Source organism: Camelus dromedarius, chromosome 14 (assembly GCF_036321535.1).
Source record: "Camelus dromedarius isolate mCamDro1 chromosome 14, mCamDro1.pat, whole genome shotgun sequence".
Taxonomy (NCBI): Eukaryota; Metazoa; Chordata; class Mammalia; order Artiodactyla; family Camelidae; genus Camelus; species Camelus dromedarius.
Genome location: NC_087449.1, coordinates 66,649,444 through 66,668,898, shown reverse-complemented (window position 1 = coordinate 66,668,898; position 19,455 = coordinate 66,649,444). Strand labels below are relative to the sequence as shown.

Here is a 19,455-nt window from a genome sequence, read left to right as displayed (position 1 = left end):
AGGCCGGACTCTGATCTTGAGTGTGACCCAGGAAGAACTGAAACGTGTGCACAGTCAGACTTGTATAAACCTCCCCTGAGTGGACTTCCCAGGCCTCGTCTTTCAGGCTCAGCCTTAAGAGGGGATGGTGACTGTTGGATTTCCCTGCTCTGGTGCTACCCTAATGCCAAGGAAGACTTCCTGCACCCCCTGAGGGCGGCTCAGCCTGTATGGTGCTCTGAGCAGCCAACCTTTTCCAGCTCACCGGCCCCCATATCAATGGGCCTCTCTCACAAGGTCCCATCGTGGAGTCTGCAGCCATCCCTCGTTAGCTCTTGGCTTTACCCGCGTATCGCCCTGCTGCCCTTGTGGAGCGGATGTGCTGGGGCATTGCTACCTCTTTTGGGCCCAGGTGGCTGCTCAGTGATCAAAAGGGCACTTTGTGTATCTTCCTTCTTCTGGGTCATAATTAAAGTTCACATTCCAGATGATTCCAAAACTGCCATGGGCTTTACCTGGGGGACCTGCTGGGAAAGAAAGAAGACTTGTAATCTCAAGACACCAATATGGCAGCTTTTCTTCTTTCTTCCCCAGTTGTCTTACAGCTTCTGCGTAAGTAGTCATCTGGGTGGACCTGGACCTGTGTGTGTCTCTTTTGAGCCAGGCCGAAGCGGAACTGTACAGGGTTAAGCCTCTCAAAATGTTTCTGCTGCATTTGAGGCTTACAAAATGAAGCCAGCACATTTTGGGGGTTTGGGGTGGGGGGTGCTGGTCTTGCTTCTTGAAGGGAAAATGCTAAAATGACTTGATGTGAGTGTGTGCTATTGGGAGACAGCTCTCTGCTTACCCTGTGTCCCTCCACGTCGCAATTTGGGAAGGTCACCCCATCCTCCAGTCCATCTCGTGCCTTCTGTGTTGACAGTGCAGAGAGCAGGGTCAGGGACCCACACTGAAGCTTTATCGGGGAAATATTTAAAAGACAGAAGTATGTTCTTCTGTCACCTGACAGGTCTCCATGGGAACCCGTGGTTGCTGGGACCGGGGTCTACCGGCCTTTCCAGCTCCAGAACCCCTTCGCTGGGCTTCCAGCAGCTCGGAGCCTTCTGCTGGGAGTGCTTTGTTTGTAATTGCTCAACAGTGAGGAAGCGGAAACGGTGGGTGAGGCGCAGACCTAAAGGGAGCTGTGTGTCCCTATGGCTGTCCTCCAGGATGTCATCCTAAACTGCGGCACACCTGCTAATGAGGAGACAAGGCGTTACCTTCCATTTGGAGCAGCTGCATTAATTACATTCTCTCAGACATCCCCTGTGCCTAACCACTCCTGACCAGCTTCCCTTGCCTTAAATTAACAGACCAAATTAGAGGGAATTGGGTAGGGTGTCCCTGGAGGCCGGATGCCCTCTGCTCCTCGGACGTGGATGATGACTTCTGCTTGGGACCGGGATACACGTCTGTAAGGCAGTCCGGGAGGGAGTTCAGGCGCCCAGGGGGCTGCTTGTATGAAGGTGGCTCATTTGAGCTGAGAGGGCGCAGCCTGTTGTCATTTCCTCTGGCTCCCTGTGCCCTCATGTGGGACAAGGGGGAGGAACTGAGCAAGCCTCCTGCCTGTGGGCAATTATCGTCCATCCAGAAAACGAGACATTAGCGGCTCATCTGAAAGCCAGGAAACAAGCCCATCTGCCATGTCTTCCTGTGTCTTTTGTCATCTCTGAATACTCTGTCTGGTAGACTGACAGCAGGGTGGCTCCTCCCTGGCCCGAGGGTGGAGCAGGTCCAGAACCCAGAGCCCCTCCCTGTCCCTCCCTTTAGCACGTCCCTGCCTCCGGCAGCAAGGACCGGCAGCTCGGCCCAGTCTGTGACCTGAGGTGCTGAGGGCACTTAACTTCCCTGGGTTGTTTGCATCATCTGAAAAATGGGAACACCGAGACTGCCTCTTGGGTCTGTTGTGAAGCGTAAATCCGCAACACCATTGTTCCTCTCGGCTTCCATGCTTGCCGCCCGCATGCTTCCTGCCCTGTGCTCGCTCCTGGCGCACGCTAGGTGCCTGGCGCGTGTTTGCGGAGCAGTGAGCATGACAAGGATTTGCATGATGGTAGCTGAGGACAGCCCTCCCCTAGTCCTCCTGAGTCCCTGCCCTCCACTGTAGCTATAACTGAAGGGTGAGTGTTGAAGGCCCAGATCTTTGGGTCCCCTAATTGTGGGATTTTAGGATCCCCTAATTGGTGGGTGGCTCTACTGCGACAGGCCTGGAGGGGTGAGCAGTATGAGCCTGGCTTGAGAAGGCTTGGCCTCCTTATTTTTTCAGCTCAATTGCTTGGCTCTCCTCCGGATTAGCAGGTTTTGAGGAGCCTCCCAGGAAGCCTCGCACTGTTGAGTTCATTGGCTTGGGTAGACACAACCCTGAAGGTCAAGTCCTTTCCGATTGGCTGCTTCAGGATGCTTAGCAGGCCAGCGGGGTAAGCGGCAGTGGCGTCCCCGTGTGTTTCTGAATGAGACATTATTCCCAAGAAGTCACCAAGTGTGAAAATGTGTGTTATCTTGCTAATGGGACACTAATGAAACATTAAAGTGCGTCTCTCTTCCTGTCAGTCTGCTGGGGGCCACTTTATCCTCTTGATTTTAGTCTGCCTTTACATAAAGAGCCCCAGGGAGTTAGCATTTCTTAGTACTTTCCAGAATAACCTTGGTGTTCTGCTGCCGTAGTAGACAAGTTCATCTCTTGCACTGTGTGACTGGCTGCGGTGAGGCTCTCTCCCTCTGCCGGGGGCGGGGGCGGGGGCGGGGACGAACGTGCCTGGGGAGGACCGCTTTGGTCAGTCTGCCCAGCATCTGTCCTCCAGGCTGACACCTTCTCCCAGCCCTCTTATGATCCACCTCTGCCTCCCTCTCAAGGGAAGACGACCTCACTTCACAGGGGATGCACTGCTGTAGCTGCTTCGGGCTGAGCCAGGCCCACTGCCAGCCACCGTGCCTGTGTCACAGAATCCTCCCAACCACCCCGCTGGGCGGCCAGGGAGGCGTTTCTGCTCCCACTTGCAGGGAAGGAAGCTTGGGCTCAGTGAGGCTGTGTGACCTGCCCAAAGGCACACCGCTGGTAAGTCACAGAGGCAGATTTGAACCCAGCCCTCGCACCATGATGCCAGCACCCCTGTTCGGCCACAGGCTTGACCTCCCCAGGCTGCTGACAATGTGCTGTGACCTTGAGTGAGTCACATTATCTGTCTTCGGTTCCCCTCTTCTGTGTGTGAACATTCCTGGGGACAAAGGCCATGGATGGCTCAGATTTCTGCGGCCAGTTTCTTCCACTGGGCTCTAGATCCATGCCCTCAACTTTGCTCCGGCCGGGATGCTCGGGGAAGTTGAGTTCTTCTCCCACCCCCATACCTGTGAGTCCCACACGGCTGGGCAGCGGCTCCATCAGGTTGCTCAGTGCTCTGCTGGGGAGCCTGTGGGGACCTCCCAGAGCTACTTGCCTTTGGGGTTCCCTGCTCCTTTGGCATTGTTGGGGTGCATCCCAGTGTCATGCCGTCATGGCAGGGGAAGCATTCTGTCCTTGGTGGCCAGCACCCAGCTTGATCCCCGTGAGCTTTTGGCCAGGTCCTGGCCCCTGCCTAGGATACCTAGCTCTTCCCTTCCCCCACTCAGCTTCCCCCAGCAGGGACTCAGGTCAGCTTCTTCCTGGAAGCTTCCACTAATCATTTCCTGCCCTGAATTCTGTTCTTTCTCTTCCTGGGTGTTCTCCAATTGCTCTGTGGATGAGCATTTCTGTGTGTTCTCCTCAAGCTGTGCTCAGCCACACTCTGCACTCCATGCTGGAGACCGTGCAGGGGAGGGAGATGGTGGGGAGAGGACCAGGAGAGGCTCACAGAGGAGGTGGCATGGATTTGGGTTCTGAAGGCAGAGTAGGATGTTTGAGAGGTAAAGACAGAGCCCTTCCTGGTGTAAGGAACACACGAGTGTGGGCATGGGAGCAGGCAAGGACGGATTTGGAGGCAAATGAATAGTCCATCTTGTCTGGAGCACAGGGTTCATGCCAGCATCCTGAGATGGGGCAGAGAGCCTGCACTAGAGCAGAGGTCCCTGTTCACATGGTCTCAAACTGCCTTTTGAGGTGCTGAGCATAATTATAGCTGATTATTTCTGAGGGTTCTGGTTGCTACCTGCCTCCCCTAGTTGAATGTACATTGCAAAAAGGACTTTTTTTACTCTCTTTTTCACTGTTGTATCTCTGGTGTTAGGGCAGCACCTGGTATATTTAACAGGTACTGCATAAGTTCTTAAGGGAATGAATGTGCACGTGAATTAAGGCAAAGCAGATCCACACACACACACAGAGCTACGGAGTGCCTAGCTAGTAGCCATCCATGGCCATTTATTGTGGCCTCTGACCAGTGGTACCAGTTGTAGACTGCATGGGCGCTGTCTGCCCTTCCTTAGATCGTGGTCCACGGCAGACCCTTGGGGAGGGTGGCACATGTGCATGGTCGGGTCACAGATTTTCCCTCTTTGAGATGCAGCCAGCCTAGGCCTGGCTTGAGAAAGTCGGGGTTTTTAGTTCGTCAGGTCTGAGGAAACGGGGAGGTGCCAGGAGCCACAAACGCGGGGGCACTGCTCTGCGGCTTTCTCTCCCCTCCTCAGGAGCACATTCTTGTCTCCATCTCACCAGCTTTTTATCTTAATTTACGAGCCTGCTGTAGCACCAATGAAGACATACTGTACTGCCTGAAAAAAACACAGCAGAATTTCTAATTCTGTACGAGTCAAAGGCAGGCCTTTGGTTGGAGCTGCTTCAGAAATAAGAAAAGCAGGGGACACAGCCCTGCTCCGGCCTCCTGGACTTGTCAGGGAGCCTCGTCCTGGCTGTCTCCTATTGGCCTTGGGCTTAATTAAGCCTTCTGATTTATTTTTCAATTCATTATTTTTTGAAAAAAGAAAAGCTGATTTAATGGAAGCTTTTAAAATCCAGGCACTTTGGATTCCTCTACTTTGTCAGGCCAAAGTGGATTCATTTAAGTAGTTTTATAAAAAAAAAAATGCATATATTTATGAAGGTTTCAGAAATTAGATTTTTCATTCCTTTTACCGCAGGAACCTAAAAACCAAACTTGGAAAATAATTTTTGTAGTGGGGGATGTGCATTCACTCAACCAAGAAATTCAGCCGTTTTAGGTCTCTGCATTTCCGCGTTTCGTGATTTCTTTGTCCTGCCTTCTTGGGCTTTTGGGCTTGCGTTCTCTTCCCGCCCAGCCTCCTGGTTCGGAGGCGTCAGTGCCAGCTGCAGTTTCACAGGGAGGGGAGGAGCAGTCCAGTGGGGAGGGGCTTGGTAGAGCCGGGTGAACATTGCTTTTCAAGATGGGGGATCCCAGTGCGGCCTGGAGGGCGAGGGTGGGCTCGAGGGAGTGGTCTCCACTGAGAGGCTCGCTGGAGGAGGGTCCCTGGGGCAGAGGGCAGAGCCTGGGGGCAGGATGAGGTGCTGTGCTGTGGCAGGTGTGTGGGCTGACCTGGTGACTTGAGTGAGAAGCAGCAGCGGGCCTCTGGCCTCCAGCTCCAGCGGCCACAGCCACTGGCATGGTGGAGGTGTTGGTTTAGGGAGGAAGACAGAATTGGTGATGTTCATGACTGCTGAGAAAGGGAGCAGGCGGTCCTGTTGCTGACCAAGCCTGTCCCTTAGGTTGGGGCCTGGAGGTGCTGTGGCCCTCCACACGCGCCCCCCCAGCCCCAGCCAAGATTTGGTCCCACCTTCAGGCCACTCCCAGTGGGACCACTCCTCATGCTGCTGTGTGGTCGGGGGCTTTGCAGGGGCCTGGTTGCTCTCTGGTGGGTCCCTCACGCCGAGTGTGGGCAGTGGAGCCCCCAAATCTACAGGGCACATCTCCCGTTACCAGGCCCAGATGCCCTTCCAGGTGACCACACTGCCAGGGAAGGAATCGAAAAGGTTATCCAGGGCACCAGTGCCTCTGTGTTCTTCTCCGTGCTTTCTCCTGCCACCAGGTGGGAATCCCCAGGACAACACAGATCTCCGGGTGTCCCCCGGCTGGGGCTCCCCCACCTGTCAGCGCAGAGCCAGGCCTTCCCCCAGAATCACAGAGTGGAAAGCTCATCCGTTTTCCAAGAAAGGACGCTGAGAGAGATGGCCAAATTGAGTTAGGAGTGCCAGGAATCCAGATCCACGAGTTCCTGTAAGGCCCGCCCTGCCTCTGAATTAGAGCTGCTTTCCGCGTTTCTGCAGGGAAACCAAGCCGCTCACCCCGTGGCATTTACAACAGCTTGATTTACAGGCCCACATGTTTGCTGCACACTTCACATCAATTCTCTCTCCTTCTTTAAACTTTTAAGCCTTTGCCTTATGAATGAGGCCACTGATTTTCTAGGTTCCCTGGGCTTTTATGTGAGTTTTTACTCCTTTCTGCTCTCCTAGTTTCTCCAGGAACATGTTTGGAACACCTGCTCTGTGCAGGACCTGTGACAGGCTCCCCAGGGGACTAGAGATGAACTCATCACAGTTCTGGGCTTCAAGGAGTTTGCATTCCAGGGAGAGGTGGGGAGAAACCCAGCAGGCAGAGAAGGTCTCGACTTGGTGTCCCTGCCAAGCAGCCCTGTAAGGGATGTTATTCTGTGCTGACACCATGTGAAGTCCTTAGGCTGCCCGGGTGACCGACCAGACCGACATGGACCCTGAGCGCACCCTGCGGGGTGGGGGTGGGGTGTCAGGAGGAAGGAGGGCAGAATTACAGGCCGCTCCTGGAGCCTGTGTGGTCTGGGTGGGTGGATCAGGGAAGACTTCTCTGAGTCAGTGCCGTTTAAGTTGAGACCTGGAGGGTGAGCTGGAGTTAGCCAGGCGCAGAGGACTTGGGGGAAGAAATGGCTCCAGGCAGGGTGAGTTGTCCTGTGAAGATGAGGCATCCAGAGAGAGGATAGTGTGTCCAAGAAAGTGCAGGAAGTCCAGAGAGCTGCAGCGTGGGAGCAAGGTTGAGGCTCAGGGTGCTGGAGCTGTCTCAGGTACTGGGGGCAGCCCAGACAGCTGCGCTGGGCAGTCTGTAGGGTGCGCCGGGAAGGCACCGGAGGGCCCCGGAGAGGGGCGGCTGATGAGATTTCCTTGCTGGAGGAGAAGGCCAGCATGGGAGACTGCCTGTGAGGAAAACTGATTAGAGACCATGAACTTGCTGTCATTAATCTAAATGACAATTGGACCAGAGAGGGGAGAGAAGTGACTGATTCAAGACCTCGTTAAGGAAGGGAGTCTAAAGGACTTGGTCATCATTCGGGCATGGAGGGTGAGAACCAGAGAGGAGCCAGGACAGCTCCAAGGTTTCTGTCTTGGCCTGCTGGGCTGGAGGAGATCTGTTCACTGCCGCGCGGGGCTCGGGGCGTCCAGAGCCTGCATTTGGAGGCCCTAGGAGGTACCGGTGTGCAGTCGGGTCCATAAGTATAAAGCTCAGACTCAGGGAGGGCCTGGGAAATACAGACTCGGGAGTCCACACTCAAGCCTGGGGTAGGCAGAGCTCCCGAGGGGCGAGGTGGAGTGAGAGGGCAGGAGAGCCTTGGAGCTCTGGAGACACAGCGCAAAGCAGTACCAGCCGGGTCGTAAGGGGGACGTTTGCACGCCCTCTTTGGTGCAGAACAGTGGTGGTGCCTCAGCCAGTGGAGACTCTGCGGCCCTGGGAGAAGATGTCAGGTCACTGGACCAGCAGGACCGTGGCAGAGAAGGAGGGAGGCTCCTGGTTTGCCTGGGACCTAGGCCGGTGGGTGGGGCTGCATCAGACCCAGCACCCAGGGGCCCTGAACACCTGAGCCCTCGGGCCTTGCTGGCCGGTCTCTAACCTTCCTGCTGTGGTGAAAGGCCTTCACAGCTCCTGCTGGAGAAGAATTATGCAATTACGCTTAAATGGAGCGCACGTCAGCAGCCCCGCTGCCGAAAAGAGAAAACACGTTTGAGGGGGAGGAACCTTTCCCCCAGTCCTGAACCGGCTGCTTCTGGAGGAGAAGAATATTTTTTTAATCTAAAAGAACTTTACATTTATGCTTGACTGAAGCACGGACCACATTTGTCTGGGGAGCCAATGGGAAGCCGGGGTTTGGGTAATCTATGCAAGGCCCCTCCGCTGCCTGCATCCATCATCCCAAGTGACAGAATTTACATCATTAATCATTGGTGGTAATAGAAAAGTCATTGGAATAGAATGTTGTCACAGGATAAATGTCTCCCAATTGCATATAAATGTCTCGGCTTTACTGTACTGTTTGTGCTCGAGAAATACTGTGGTGGCTTCAGAATGGTATTTATCTGGCCTCAGGAAGCCATCAACACTAGCTTGTCCTGCTCACAGCCTCTCCTGAGGAGGCCGGGACTCCCCTCCAGGGTCCTCAGCCTGGGGCCACAGTACACTCTCCTAGCCCAGTGATACCCTGGGTTGGCATCCTGTGGCCGGAGGGATCCTCACCCTCCCGCTCCACAGCCACAGACCGCTTGATGCAGGGGAGGAAAGGACGTGAACCTGGCTGGGCTGCCGGGTGCAGTGGCTCCGAAGGGGAACAGAGAAGTCGGGAGACGGGGCAAGCCAAGAGCCAGACGCTTCCAGGCCACTTCCCCATTTTAGAAATCAGGTCCACAGCGTTTTTTGGCCGGCGTCTTTCTGTTCGGTGACCTGAAAACACCCTGTTTTTGGAAAGTGCAGATCTGCTGACACTCTTTTCTGGAGGTCTGTGCGTTTCTCCATGGCGAGCCGTTCTGCCTCGGCTGGGCCAGATGCTGCCGGAAGAGGCACTGGCCTTAGGAAGCAAGGCATTTTTTGCTGGGGTTTGAAGGAATTTGTTCTGCTTGAGCCTCCAGCTCTCCATCCTTTCAGTGTTCCCAGAGACCAGCAAGGCCTGGCCGGAGGAGTGGGCACCAGCTGCTGGGTGGGCCTGCGGTGGGAGCACTGCACACCTGCTTAGGAGTGACTCTGCGTGACCAACGAGCTGAATTCACCTGGAGCCCAGGTGTCTGAGCTGATAAACCGGGGCAGGGCTTTGTAGAGTATATTTGGTGGGAGAGGAGGTAGCTCCCCTTTCCTGTCGGGCATTTCATAAATCATGGCCTGTCAGATGTGGATATGGTCTGAGGCCATCTAACCAGGTGGTTCCCCGAATTTGGATGTCGCCGACTGGTCGAATTTAAAAAACTGTAATTTGACCAAGTGAGGCCATTAAAAGTCAGCTGCCAGCTACTACGGCATTGTTTCATAAAGGGAAGAGCATTCTAAGACTGACAGTACAAGAGAGATAGTTCAAGATAAAGAATAGTTCTTCAAACGGAATAAATTTAGCTTTGTGAAGAATTTGTTCCTTTGCACCTGTTTTTGTTTTTTCCCCCTTTTCCTCTCATGTTTTTAAAAGGCTGGCTGAAATCTGTTCCTGGTTCCCAGTCCCCTCATTTGCTGGTTCCTCAGTGAGCAAAAGGTGAGAAGCTGTCTGGCCAGGGCCCCACAGCCGGCAAAGCTTGTGTATTGTTCCAGCCCTTTCTGGCTTCATAACAAATCACCCCCGACTTAGCAAAATCACTCATTATCATCACGTCTCCTGGTTCTGGGGGCTGCCTGGGCTGGGCCAGGCGGCTCGCACTCGGGGTCCCAGTGCTGTTGATGACAGTGCTGAGCTGAGTCATCGGAGGGCCCCTCGCTCCATGTCTGGAAAGACGCAAGCCACTGGGGGCAGAGCGGCGAGGGCTCTTGGGCCCCATTCCTTCTACGTGGTCTCCTTGGTGGCTTCAGGACCCCCGGGTATCTCATGTGGGCTCCGGGAGTGTGTGTGCTGACAGAGAACCAGGGGAAGCCGTGGTGCCTTTGTGAAGTCACACAGCACCCCGCTCCTGTGAGCCTGGACTCAAGGAGCGAGGGATTACCCTCCCTTCTCGATGGGAGGGATGCCAGAGGCTTTGCTGACATGCTCTGAAACCACCACGTGGCTCCCAAGCTCCTCGGAGAGCCAGTTTTAATTGGGGAGCTGAGATTTTGGGCTCCCCCATGCCCTTACCTGTTCCAGGAATGAGTCTGGTGGGGGATAAAGCAGGTGGCTCTCTAGTGATGGGTGGCGGGCTCTGCTTGCTGGTCGTTGCTTGCACTTGTATGAAGTAATAAATTTCATGAATAAGGTAGATTCCATCAAATAAGTGTCAATTAAGCTCTTTTATGATCACCAGCGAGATGATGAATTAAAGTCAATAGAGTAAGAACGGATAAAGAACGGAGGCTTCAGGAATACAGTGTAGACTGGTAGAATTCCAAGCACTCACTCACCCTTTCTATAAGTAGGCAGCCTTCCGCCCTGGTTGAGCACCTGCTGTGTGCAAGGCACTGGGCTAATACCATGCGGGTGGGGCAGTGGTGTGCAGAGGTGAGGGGGTACAAGCTTGAGCTCCCAAACATCCGTGATCAGATTGGGGGCGTCCCCGTGTCTCTCCATCAGGACCAGAGTGTGGGAAGGGGTGACAGCGGGCCCTTGTGAAATCCGTCTGCTTGGTGTGGGCTAGTGGGCGGCTGGCTTTCAGCTCTCGGAGCCGAGGCGCTCTGCAGTTTCCCGTTCAAGGAGGCTGGTGCAGAGTCTCGGAAAGTTGAGGTGCAATAACCCACAGCTACCCGGCAAGCCCTATGGGGATGCCCGTGGCCCGGCCCCCATCACAGGGCTGGCAGCCGGTTCAAGCCCTGTTGTGTGACGTGGAGGTGGGTGGGTGGGCCAGAAAACAGGTTTCCACCAGTCTTGGGAGGGTCTCATATGGTTGCTTTCCATGGTGATGTGCTGGTCAGAGTGGGTGTTTCAGGGTCAGCTGGGGCAGGAAGAAGAGCAGGGGTACATGTCCATCCTGTCCCCTAGCAACAGGAATCCCAGTGCTCTCCCCTGGGTCTGGCCCAGTGTCCTACCTCCATGGGGACCTCAGCTCCCTTGAGAGCCTCCTGGAGCCTTCCTGGCCTCTGCCCACAGGCTGCGCCCCTCCTGTGTCTCCCTGCTTGGGTGGCAGACAGCCCAGAGACTTCAGTCCTTTGCAACCCTGAAGGGGAACCTTCCCGTCCCCCAGTGTGACAGACCCCATCCCCAGGGGGTCCTGCAGAGCTGGTCCCACCACGTACCCGCCCCTCCTCTGTGGCCCCTGCGAATCCCTGGGAAGACAGTGCAGGAGGCTTTTCCATTCTGTCCTGCCTGCAGCCCCTTCTGAGAACACTCTTCAGAAGTGACTCTGTTGCCAGTGCTGGACGGAGCACAGAGGCCGTGTCCGGATCCTCGGGAAGCTGCCCAGATGCCCACCCGTGGGCCCTCGGAGGTGCCTGTCCATGTGTAGTGATTATGTGCTTGCCGGGCGCCAGGCTCGCTTCCAGGCACCAGAGACAGCAGTGGACAAACAGACACACTTCCCTTCCCCACGGAAGGCCCGGAGGCCACCTTTTTTGTGAGTCACTGAGAGCTGCTGGGTTGGTGGGTTGTTTTAGACCATAACTCTTGTCAAAAGGAAGAGGGGAAGCAATTCCCCAAGGCATGGAATTCACCAGAAACAAGGGCTCCCTCCCAGGCTATCAGGCAGGCTGGTCTGCAGCTTCCTAAGGGAAGGGATGACCTGGGTGTGTTCACAGGTGGAAAGATGGAAGTTCAACTGGATGAGAAACAGCCCTGGGAGCCAGGCTGACCCGGCCTGGCCACGCTGTCCCCTCCTTGTTCAGTTCACAGTGTTGACTTACCATGTGGCGGGCACCAGTCCAGGAATGGGTATAAACAGTGAACCCCCAGGGCAGAGTCCCGTTCTGGAGCTTTCCTCCTAGATGGGGAGACAGACAGTAGGGTGGCAGAGGCTGCTGGGGACGGGCAGGCTGGGGAAAGCCTGGCTGAGCGCTGAGCTCCCTGACTTTGAGCAGGGCCGCAGGAGCCAGGAGGTGGGCCTGGGACCTGGGCTCCTTGGGGGCCGCCCGCTCCCGCCCTGGCCCTCGGAAGTGCAGGGAGGCAACTGGGGGCCTGGCCTCTCCCTCCTTCACCTCCTGGGTGTCGGCTCTGCTCTTCTGATCTGGGTGCCTGGGAGGAGAAATATATATTTAGACTCTTCTGTACTTTCCGTGGTAACAGTCGCTTTATTCCTGGTGAAGAATGAGGAAAATGGGTCAACTGTATTTACTAAGAAGTGTGTTCCAGCTCCTTTTCCGAGGCTATTTATAAACTTTTAAAAATGTGAGCTGAGTTTTCACATCTTCCTGGAAGCCAGAGTGCCTATGATACCCTTCCTATTACTATCCTGCAGACTCTGGCGCCACGGATTTGAAGCGAGTCAAGTAGGGCAGATAGAAACCTTGCAAACAGTGATGTTGATGAACTCTGGCAGCCTGAGTTTGCCTCGTGGTCTGATTTCTCTGGGTGATTCCTTCATGAGGCCTAGTCTAGCTTTCCCGGGTGTGCTGGGGGGATTGCGCGATGGCTCACGCACCGACCCTGAACCCACGGGGCCCTCTGCGGGTGCAGGTCCCGGGGAGGCCGGTGCCCAGAGCCTGGGGACTTGGCGAAGCTATTTTGGAATCGTTCATCCATTGCCCAGTGGAACGGGGCAACAGCCCTCTCCATGGCGGGTCCTGATGGCTCGGCCCATGGGTGACCTTCTCCTGCGTCCTGTCTCTGACGCCCTGACCCGTGTGTTGTGGGGTCACCCATTCACTCACACTGCGCCCCATGTGTGCAGAAAGAATGTAGCTTCGCTCGTTTATTCTGAGTGGCTTGCTTTCCAGAGAGGAGGGCTGGGCTCCTGGGTTTAGGTCCACTCTGGCGAGGTTAGTCGAGTGGCTTAAGGTAACTCTGTCTCCGTCTGGCTTTTAGGTCCCTGTTCAGTCTCTCCGATGCCCATCCCCCACTCCCCTGGCCCCTCGGGGTGTGTGGAGGGGGGTGTCCTCATGACCTGGTGATAGCTGAGGTTGAGGGGTAACTGCTTGCAGAGTTGCTGGGCTGTCAGGCTCCGGGAGCCACAGGCCCATCTAGACTTTGGGGGAGGAGTCCCTGTTATGTTCTCAGTGATCCGAGGTACCTTCCAAAGAGACCCCTCAGTCCTGACCATCAGAAGTCTCAACCTTTCTGCCTCCTCCCGCCTCTCACCAAGGCCCTGGGGCCCGCAGCTTGTAGGGCAGTAAGCCGCCTCAGGGGATGTCCACGAGGGGGCATTGTGGGGCGGGGTGGGTAAGAGGCAGGTGGTAGATGGCTCCTCCCCCACCAGGTGCACAAACGTAGGGGCCTGACTTCCTCTCTGTGTCCCGCCTCTGGGTATCACGTTGATGACAAAGGTAACAATAATAATAGTAACCACCGTCATCTCACACTGATGGCTTATTCTATGCCGAGCGGTGTTTGTTCTGTCCCAGGTAGGATTGTTGGGGGTGCAACACATCGTTCCAAGTCAGTTGCTCAGGCAGTACCAGGTGGTCCTGAGTGTGAGCTCAAAACATGTCCATCAGCCATGGTGGCTCTCGTGCTCGTCTGTCTGCCTGCCCCACGTTGGCTGTCCTTGGGCCATTTTCCCCAGAGCAGAAGTTCTCAAACTTTCTTGGTTCTTGGCGCCCAGAGTGACTCAGTGATTTTTTATGGTGTCCCTGGGCCCAGAGAATACTTAACAGTTCCATGTATTAAGCAGTTAGATCCAAACACCTTAATAAATATTTATCCTAACAACTTAATGGCCACTTGAAAATATCATACTCATAATTTTTTATTTCATTCTTAAATTACCAAATTACTCACTAATGGGATATATGTGCCCATCGGGCGCTGGACAACTTTTCACATCCAGGAGTCAGACTGGGTGCTGCTCCCCTCGTTTCCTGTTCAGTACTGATTCTTCCCAGGTACCCGCTTCTTGCCTCAACAACCACTGGAAACCCGGCTTCACAAGGACATGACGTCCTCAGAAGGGACGTAGGCTGATCGAGCCAACGGTGAGGCTGTAAACTACCCCAAGCCTGTTGTCCCAGTGGCATCTAACAGGGGTCCGACAGACACTTAGAATTGTTTGTTTTCCTCAATAACTTAAAACATCCTGTGGTCTCATCACTTTCCTGAGGCTCTCCAGGATGCCTTGGTGTGCAGATTGGGAACCATGTTCCCGGGACCTTGGCTTCTCCCAGTTACCCTGGAAGCGGATAATTGGCCTTCAGGCTGTCAGACTCCTACGTCCCCATCTGGAGGCGGGGGGTGGTGGTGTGGGAGAGTTGACCAGGATCTCGTGTCCCGCCTCCTTCCTCCCTCTGTCCCTCCATGCTCTTCCTCCCTCTGCATTTCATTCTCCTCGTGCCTGGGCGTCAGCCAGCGGGTGGGGTCGTGGAAAGGCATCTTCTCCACAGTCGTGGAAGATGATCTGAACCCTCTGGCGTACGGATCCAGAAAAACTTCCTCCCAACAAAATGCTTCCCAATTTGCAGCCACGCTGTTGACGCTAACAAGTCACACTTGCTGTTCCGAGCTGGGAATTCCCTTCGTTGTTCCAGTGGGTAAGTGTCCTCTCCTCTGCCCTAGGTACTGAAATCCTTTGCATCCACAGGCAGGGAGCTCCCCAAACTATTCAGTTTACAAGACAGGGAGTCTGAAAAGATTTCTAAGATGCTGTGCCCGCTATGGAAGTGTCAGAGGGGGAGCCAGGTGTCTGTACCTTCTTGTTCAGCAGGTGCCTACATCTTAGGTGCAGGTGGATGGTAAACCAGGCGGGCTGGGCTGCATCTTGTTAAACAGGTGCTTCGCCCCAGGGCCTTTGCTCGTGTTGTTCTTGCTCTCATAGCACCTCCTCTTTACCTTTACTCCCATCTGCCTTACCCGCCCCAGGGGAGAGCTGATTACCTCCATCTCCCTGGGAAGATGCCCCCGGCTGCCTTTTCCCAGATGCCCTTACCTGTGGTTCCACCGCAGCCTGCGTCAGTTCCAGGGGCTCCCTTGGCTCCTGCTCGCTCGGGACCTTTGCTCTTGCCGTTCCCCTCCCCCTGGCCTCTCTGTCTTCAGCCGCTCCCAGGCTCCCCCAGTTCATGTTCCATGTCTCACTTTCAATGTTGCTTCCCAAAGAGGTCGTCTGTGAGCCCCCACCTAAAGAAGGCCCCTGGCCCCTCCGTTCACACGCGAGCTTCGCCCAGCCAGAGACAAAGTCTGCATTGTCTGTTTTCTTGGCACCTCGCGCTGTGCCTGGCCCCCGTGGGCCCGAGGAGTGAGCGCTTTCACGGAGCAGGGCATTTGTTTTTAATGGAAGGGACTTACAGGGTCGGCAACTTTTAATTTTGCCAAGTAAGGCTTCAAAAAATTCCTGCATCCACATATCATCATGGTTTCATAAAAGAAAAGTTGGAAGGACATAATCTCAGAATAAAGGACAGTTCTTGAAATGGAATACATTTCGCTTTATTGAGGATGTGCTGCAGGCGCCCTTTTCTCATCTCGAGGAGAAGGGTGGACGGAAACCCTCATGGAATAACCTGGTCAGCCAGCGAGCACTTGGGAGGCTCCGCCTTCTCCCTCCCAAGGCCGTCCTCGTTTTGTTCTCTCGATGCTTGCCCCCTTCACTCGGCTGAAACCCCTGGTGGGGGAGCCACATTTTACACTTAACTTGCCTTTGCTGGGCTTCACATGCCCTTGTTGGTCTCTGGAAGCTTCTAGATCTGCCCAGACGCCCTCTCCTGAGGCTGTGAGCTGACCTCACCTCCCTTTGCTCCTTGGTGACTTGTCATCATCCGTCCACATGCCTGTCCCCCTGGGGGAGGCCAGCACCCAGGATAGGATCCAGGGGTCCCTCTGTTCTGTGCCTCCCTGTGCCCCACACTGCCTCAGTTCCCCAAAGAGGAACCGTGGGCTGGTAGCAACTGAGTAGGTAGCAGGGACCAGCCTCAGGCCACAGCTCAGGGCACATGACTCAGAGCTCTCTCTCTGTCTCTCTCTCTTTCGATTACTGAATTTAATTTGGATTTCAATCCTTCCTTCCATCTGGCTGCAGAAACAGTCTCACTTAACTCTGGGGCTTCTCAGTCCATTTAAAGCTTCCCCTGGCCCACCGCGGGGTCTGTCGGTGTGTGAGAAGCAGGGCGAGTGAGGGCTCTGGCTCTCAGTTACTGCCTTTTCCCCAGATCCCTGGCTGTCACCCCACACAGGTCACTGCTGTTCCCCTCCATCCCCACACAAGGCCTCTCCGGGGCCAAGTTTTTCTCAGCTGCTTCTACACTTCTCTTGGGGTGGAGGGGTGAGGGACCCTTTGGCTGCCCCTGACCTCCAGCAGCCGTCTCTGGGCTCTGGGGTGCTGGGTGGATTCTGTGGGCTCCATGGGAGGAACCAGCCCCTGCTTGGGAGCCTGGGCCTCTGCGGTTCTCACATCACCCATCCCGGGGTGGGAGCAGGTGGGACCACGCCCCACGGGGCTCTGGTGCTTCTATTTTCTGTTCATGTACCAGCTGGCCTGGGGCGAGGATGCCCTCCGTCTGGTTAGAATAAAAGGCTACCAGGAATGGGGGTCAAGAGAAACCTCTGTTCACACCTCTGACATGTTCACCTGCTGCAGGTAAAGGTTCTGACCTCGGCTTTTGCGGGGAGACTTCCAGGCGATCTGAGGAAAGGGGAGGGAAGGTGCAGGCTGACCACCTACAGGGAGCTTGTCTACACCCACGCCTGCCTCCCAGCATGTGGGCCAGTTCGTACTGAAGCGGTTAGGGGCCTTGGATTAATTGCTCTTTTGTGTATTTGTATTAAGTTAAAACTTTCAGTTTAGAAGTAATACATGTTTAATGAGGAAAAGCAAGGAATACAGAAAAACAAATAGAATCAAGGGTCATTTATCTCGGCACCTGGATTTACCTTCCCATCTTGGGAACTATCTTGTCTCCAGACAGTTTGGTGATAAAGGCAGTGATCATTCCAGCACCAACTATGGCTCTCTTTTTGAGAGCATCATTTGAATCACATAGATATTAACTGATTAAATCAGAGTCCCTGTGAGGTGGATTCGACGGTCACCCACGTTTTACAGAGAACGACGTCGAGGCACAAAGTGTTGGTGTAATTTGCCTAAACTCATCAGCTGGGCAGCCTGTCTGTGCACTCACCGCACACCTGCATCCAGGCTGCGAGTTTACCGCCAAGATGTATACAACAGTGACACTCCTCCCCGCCCCCCACTCAGGGTTCTTGTCCTCATTTCTTTGAGGAGAGTAACCAGTGATATCTTCCTCTGTGTCCTCAGGGCTCAGGACACCAATTTACTGAATGAAGGAATGAGTGAATGGACGAACGAGAGGGGATGCTTTGAATTCTGATGCAAGCTTTTCCTCCGCTAGTCACGGGCAAATTTCTCTCCCTTCCGTTGATTTTTCTTTCCTTTCCCCGCTCTCAGCACCTGCACATCCCGGAGCCTCCTCACACAGCTCCAGGGGCACCCTTTGTTCTGTAGTCTTTACCTAAAAACAGCATTGTTGAGGCATAATTGACATATGGCAAACTGCACATATTTAAAACATACACCTTGGTGGGTTTTGGCATCACCAGCACCGGATCAACAGGACGAAGTGTCCAGCACCCCCGAAGTGTCCTGGAGCCCCTTTCCATTCTCGCTGCAGGCCCGCCCCTCCTCCCTCCCAGCCCTGCTGTTCTGCTTTCTGTCCCCATAGTTAGTTTGCATTTTCTAGAATTTTATAGAAATGGAATCAGGCAGTCTATACTCTTTTTTGGGTTTGCCGTCTTTCACTCCACACACTTACTTGCGGATTATTCACTTTGCAGGTGTCAGTTTGTCTTTTTATCGATGAGCCGTGTTCCACGTGTGGATAGGAGCCACCTTGTCCACTCACTTGCTGGTGGACCTTCGGCTTGTTTCCAGTTTTCGACTGTGACAAATAAAGCTGCTGTGAACATTCGTGTGCGGGTCTTTGCATGGTCATATGCTTTCTTTTCTCTTGGGTAAATACCTCGGAGTGGAATGTCCAGGTCATATGGAAACTGCCAAGCTGCCTTCCAAAGGGGCCGCACCATCTTACATTCCCAGGAGGAGGGCGTGAGAGTCCCAGGTCCTCTGCGTCCTCGCCAGCCCTTTGTATGGTCATTGCTTTTAATTTTTGCCATTCTAATAGGTGATTGGTGGCACTGGTTGTGGTTTTAATTTACATTTCCCTAATAACTGATAGTGTTCATGCTCTTAATTGCCACCCCTATGTCTTCTTGGTGAAATATCTGTTCAAATCTTTTGTCCATTTCAAAAAAAATTGGGTTAGCTATGTTCTTAATGAGACTCCCCCCCCCCCCGTATAAATATGTTAATAAGTACAAAAATTTATTTGACAAACTTCAGGATCCATTCATGAGTTAAAAAACTTCCCCAAACTTGAAGTAGAGTGCAACTTTTTTAACCTTACAAAGGCTGTATACTGAAAAGCTATAGCTATCATCATACTTAATGCCAAGAGGCAATTCAGATCTTTAGTATCAGACCTAAGCCTTTTTTAAAGTTTAAGTATAGTTGGTTCACAACGTTGTGTTGTTTCTGGTGTACAGCATAGTGATTCAGTTATACGTATGTTTATAATCTTTTTCATATTCTTTTTTATCTTGCAGTATTGAATATAATTCCCTGTGTTTTACAGTAGGAACTTGTTGTTTATCTATTTTACATACAGTATTTTGTATCTGCTAATCCCAAACTCCTCATTTATGCCCTCCCTTCCCCCTTTGGTAACCGTGTTTATTTTCTGTGTCTGTGAGTCTGTTTCTGTTTTGTAAATAAGTTCATTTGTACCTTTTTTAGATTCCACGTGTAAGTGGTATCATATGTATTTGTCTTTGTCTGACTTACTACACTTAGTATGATAATCTCTAGGTCCATCCATGTTGCTGCACATGGCATTATTTCATTCTTCTTTATGGCTGAGTAGTAGTCCATGAGATAAACTTCTTTATGTAGTCATCTGTTGATGGACATTTAGGTTGCTTCCATGTCTTGCCTATTGCATATAGTGCTGCTGTGAACACTCGGGTGCATGTATCTTTTCAGATGAGAGTTTTTTCTGGATATATGCCCAAGAGTGAGATTGCTAGGTCATATCTTACTGAGTTTTGAGAGTTCTTTATATACAGTCTAGAAAAAGTCTTTTAGCAGATATAGGCTTTACAAAGATTCTCTTTCAATCTCTAAATTCTCTTCATTCTCTTAACAGTGTCTTTTGAAGAACAGAAATTAATTGTGATGAAGTCCAATTTATTGATTTTTTAATTTTTATAGCCCATGCTTTTGGTGTTGTATCTAAGTAATCTTTGCCTAACCCAAGGTCACAAATATTTTCTCCTGTATTTCCTTCCCAAAGTTTTATAGATTTCAACATAGGTCTCGAATCCATTTTGAGTTCATTTTTGTATATGGTGTGAGGTAGGGGGTGAGGTCCATTTTTCTTTTTTTTTGCATGCGGATGTTCGGTTATTCCAGCACTATTTGTTGAAAAGTCTCCCTCTTCTCCACTGAGTTGCCTTTTGCTG

General features: G+C 53.1%; 1 protein-coding gene and 1 long non-coding RNA gene across 16 annotated transcripts in view; both read left to right on the top strand.

Moving 5' to 3' along the window:
• CAMTA1 (calmodulin binding transcription activator 1) overlaps positions 1-19,455 on the top strand; it is an 829,301-nt gene that overhangs the window by 106,220 nt on the left and 703,626 nt on the right. The window lies entirely within an intron of this gene.
• LOC135322839 (uncharacterized) lies at positions 14,160-17,845 on the top strand. Its single transcript, XR_010383742.1, has 2 exons — positions 14,160-14,459; positions 17,713-17,845. It is a non-coding gene; the product is annotated as an uncharacterized LOC135322839 (long non-coding RNA).